Genomic DNA, 5,353 nt, shown 5'->3' on the forward strand with positions numbered 1-5,353 from the left:
CATTCAAAATCATTCTAAGTCAAGACTATTCGAATAGAATGGAGCTGGAATTCGATGTATGGTTTGAATTTTACTTCAGTTTTAAATTTCAACTGGATTAGTTGCATCGATGGTGCCGTTGTAAATTATAATAGCTGATTTCAAAAACATTGCTCCGCACATTTCAGTCAATTCCCGTTATTCCATTGCTATCAAATGGTTTATTCCGATGTGATACATACCAAGAAATGCGAAATATTTTGAAGTGACATTCCTAAAGCCATTCGATTCCAACGGAGAATTAATTAATTCAAACAATTTCACAAAGACATTGCGACTTTAATTAAAAGATAATTCCACAGATTAAACTGTAGGCATAAGCGTAAATACACTTTAGTCTCCATCTTGATACCGAATAACTCTTGACACCACAAAAAATGCCTTTGAGCCAGGCAGTTTAACAATGTCCATTTGAAAGTATAACAAAACATAATCGCCATGTATACCGAAAGATAATTAGGCGATGAGTACGTTTTTAGTTCTTCCGTCGATATCAATCGGTTGCTATCTAATGAACTAATGTTTGATTAAACGGCCGTTTGTAATTGATGGAGTGAATGTCAAAAGTGGAGGAAAAACGTTGACAGCTCAATTCAATATGAGACATTTCACTATTTTCCCACGTTGTTGTTGGTTTTTCCATCTGCACATCAATTTTTCATGGACAATTTTCGTCAATCTGTGATTACAGTGCCATGCTGTCGTGTGGGAAAATAAAAGTCTAGCGCCACGGTGTGCTGGGCATGTATTATGCATAGGGTAATTGAGGTGGTTGAATTGATAAACTTTGGAAAAATGAAAACATTTTGATGAGACCACATCAATGGTTTGAAAACATTCGATTGTCCATTGTAATTTTGTTGATATCAAAATTTAATAAAAATAATTTGGTTTTCAATAATTTATTGCCAATAAAAATGGCGTGAATAAATGAGAAAAAATTAACTGAAGTAAAAACAATATGAAATCGACCGGTTGGTGATGATTTCATTGATGTGAAAAATCGGCCGATTTGTAAATACCCGTTAGGTGTTTGGCCTGTTTTCATTACATGATCCAATGGAGCATTCAAAATTACGAATGAAAAACACGGAAACACAGACAAAGAGAGAATGTTCAATGTTTGATTAAAGGTGACTTTGATTTGCTATCCTCGATTTTCTTTTTCTCTTCGTTATTATTGTTGTGATTTCAGAGCGATTTTCGGCAATTGGTAACACACACATACAAAAACGATGACAAGGCCAGCGATAATGAGATAGGTGACGCTTTTAAATAGAAAAAAAAACGATAACGAATGCGGATTTCTTTCAAGTCGAACATAAAAAGGGATAACCTTCCATTGGGAACTGTTTACAATGCACACGATACACATTCACACGAAAGGCCACCGATGAAATCGACGATGTCTACCAACGTAAATAAAATCGAAACAGAGCTTGAAATACACGCAAACCATGCTGGTGGCTTATTTGTCTCCATTTAATATTGCCAGTGAAAAGGAAATGCTGCCGAAAAGAAGAGAAAAAAAATTAAAATAAATACTGAATACAATAATCATTTAAAATCAATAAGGAGACAAGGGGCCAGAAGAGAAAAGCGAACGAAAGGCACACAAAAAGCCACGTGAAAAAAGGACTTGCGTTTGAAAAGGAAAGAAAAAAATATGTATTGCTACGATGACAAAGAGACATATACCGCCTCCGGCCTTCTATGGTGCAAACGAACAACAACAACAATCTGAAAATAAACAACACCTTTACTCTCTGCGCGCACCGCACACCAACTCACGAGGAAAAACAGGCAAGTGAAAACGAATCAAATTGGAGAGAAAATACATATTGTAACTGTATACTCATATGAACATACTACTTTTATCGTATCAATCCGTACCTTCATCACCATAATAACAATCACAATATTGAAAATAAAACGTGACCATGTGTTTTGTTATGCCGCTCGTATTCGAAAGCGACAATTTTTGGTTGGTTTTTACTTCTTCTTCCTTCTTTCTTCTCTGTGCGGTCTTGCTGAGCCGTTCTTTTTCAATCGGTTGACTTCTACTTCGTTTCCTGTTTCGAATATGCCATTGGATGTGCACTTTGAGGCGCATTGGAATTTGTTTGTTTTCTTTTCGTGTGCTCTTTCACTTGAGAAAATAGTTTTTCATTCCGTTCGACTGTGTGTGTTTTTCTTTTTCTTCTTCTTTTTTTACTTATCGTTTGGAAATTTTATTTTTCGAGCCATTCGCCTTGATTTTTAAGTAGCAAGCAGCAGCGGTAGCAACCAAGAAACCTGCTCCAAATTGAAATTGTGAGCGCGCAACATTTGTTTATGATTTATATCACAAACGAAGTGGACGCTTACGATTCGGTTTGATGCCTTGGTATTTTTTTTTGGTTCGCCTTGGCTTGGGTTTGGCCCACACCACTCACCATTGGTGTGCACCAGATTTCCAATATTTTTCTCGACTCATTCTCCCTCCAGTCTTCATAAATATTCTATTCGACGCTTTATTTTATTTTATTTTTCTACTTCGTTCACTTCGAGAACAATCTGTGTCTTGGCCTGTGCACCGTTAGCAATTCCGTTTGAGATTTTGCACGTTTGTGGTCCAAATATGCTACAGCGCGAAGCATTTATCTTTGCAACACTTTTCAGCAAAACCGATGTAATGATATCGACGACAGGACGCTGGGCAATGTTGATGACGATGACGACGACGTCGACGGCGGCTTCATTAGTGTTGTGAATTGAAAATTGAAGAAAATGAAAATGTTGCAAAAAAAATTATTTTTTTTTTTCAAAAATATCAGCCGTAAAAAGGCAGTGAAAAAAACGAGAGAGAAAAAAATGTAGATTTAATGACAATCTGAAATGGAACAGAAATTCATTCCCATGAAATCAAATACTGTTGCACGAAAACATGCGAATTGCAGCTAACGAAAGGAATAAAAGGGGAAAAAATGATGTACAAACAAACAGCAAGCAGCCAAAGAAAAATTGTGGCACTAAGCACATGTTATTAAAACATGGAAGGACTCTATGCTGTAAATACATCCAAAATAACAAACAAACGTCAGCAACATCGAACGAGAGAGAGCGAACGAGCGAAAATCTCAAAGCAAAGCTCATAATAACAAATTCGCGTAAAAGCGATTCATGGGTTGGGGTATGCTGAAGTGTGAGGTGATGGCAATGAGCATGGACACGTAGCATACACATCGCGAAAGCGTCAGCCGTTACAATTTCCTCCGGTTTCTTTTTTTGACGGTTACTCTTTCTCTCTTTCGCTTACTCGCTCTCACTTGCACACATCCTTCGCCCGAAAATCGTGCCATAGTGATGACGGTGGTTTCACCGATTTGTTTGTGCTTTTTTTCTTGTATGCCATACTGCAAACTGACACAATTCCAAAGACCATTTACTTTGGTTTTTGCGGTCCCACAGTATCGACATACACGTTTCACCCTTTACCATTCCATTCGAACCGTCTCTCATACTTTTTCTCTCTCTTGCTCTCGCTTCAGGACTGCAACAAACATCGCAAACTATTTCTGGATCACAAAACCACTCGACATTTGTATCGTTTCGATGATTTCTTTTCGCCGCATTACTGCTGCGTGTTTATTAAAAAATTTCCGAATCGTGCACGCGATGCGCTCATATCACAGTGAGCGCGTTAGCGATTTCATCAATACATCCAGATCTTCTACCACGGGCACATGGGTAGTGTCTGCAGAAAGACACACATACACACGCACACACACACAACGCAATATGATAATCCGATGGCATTGCAATTTATTTATATTCATTTACTACTTTCATTCAAAATGTATAAGATAAATATTTTAATATTTTTGTACGGGGATGCTGCGATCTCTACGCTGAGGCTGGCTTTTGTTAGGCGTTGGGAAAAAAAAGAGCCGAAAATAAAACCCGGAAAAAGAACAGCAGCGATATCAAATCGCATGTTTGTATCATTGCAAGGCATTATATTTTCGGTTTTGATTGCAAGTAATTTTTTAGTCGTCTCTCACTCTTCGTGTTTTGTCTGCGCTTACTTCTGCTTGGTTGTCTACCATATGTATGTTGTCTACAGGTTTTTATTGCTCTGAAAATTCGTGTGTTCAATTATTTTGCCATTGTTTTATCTCATATTCTCTCCATTTGCTTACACGAAATTCCATTCGCGTTCTCTCGTGCTGTATGCTCATGACGACTTTGAGTACGACGGCGACCATGTTTTATTGTGCATGCACGGCTTTGCATTCACAACAATTCGAACACCGTTGCTCTCGTACACACATGTTGTGTTTGTTGATTATTTTCCATTATTTTTCATCTTGTTTTGCGATTTGTGTCGGTTTTTATCCCTCATTCTCTCTCAATCTCTTTCTCTTGCCCGTTCTTTCGCTGGCTGCGTGTGTTGGTCTCTTGTTCACCATTTTCTCTCACTCTCTCGTCTCATATGTTTCGTTGGCTGCCAAAACCTAAGTATCACCGAATTTCGCATATTGTTTTCCGCATTTTCGGATTAAAGTTGTTTTGTGTCGCTCTATTTTTGTGCGCACCTCTACGGTTGCATGTCTAACCGTCGGTTGCCGCGTTGCCATTTTGCACACGGTTTTTTCATTTTTCATGTGATGCTATGTTTTTATTCTCTCGGTTTTTTTGTTTCCTTCATTCGTTCGTTGGCAAGCACATCCATACACACAAACAGTGGGTTCATCATCAAAGTCTCATTCAATTTTGATAGGCACCTGCACAACACACGCGCGCATATATAGCTCGCGTGTACATGAAATGTAATAACCACCAAGCGATAAATGACGATGGAATCGTTGAAAAATTAGAATGTAATGGCTGTAAGCATAAGCCTCAACTACCAAATGTGCTGCTGATGCTGATTCGCGGATAAAGCTCAAATCCCACAGAACGAGTGACTAAATTTGCAGTTTTAAAATCAAACACAAACCAAAAACTTCCGAACGGAGAAAAAAAGGAGCCTGTGTATCGCCATGCACACGAACAAACAACCAACCGTCAATGTTGCCGCCGCTCATAAGAGAAACAATACCATTATGTCATATTTAGAATTTGTACATTTTTCGAAGAATTTATTTGACTTTCCTTTGCGTTGCTTGTGTTTGGCATTGAATGTTGGTTGCTCTGTTTTTTTTTGCTGCTGGAAATTAAAAATAACAACAAAAAACGCACACGCACCAAATGAACATTGCACCGTTTCAAGTCGCATACGCTTTTAAATATTTGAATGAATAATTTAAGAATGCGCAGACTACATTTTTTT

Source organism: Sitodiplosis mosellana, unplaced genomic scaffold, assembly GCF_009176505.1.
Source record: "Sitodiplosis mosellana isolate CC-2019 unplaced genomic scaffold, AAFC_SMos_1.0 Smas_scaffold_1, whole genome shotgun sequence".
NCBI classification, from domain to species: domain Eukaryota; kingdom Metazoa; phylum Arthropoda; class Insecta; order Diptera; family Cecidomyiidae; genus Sitodiplosis; species Sitodiplosis mosellana.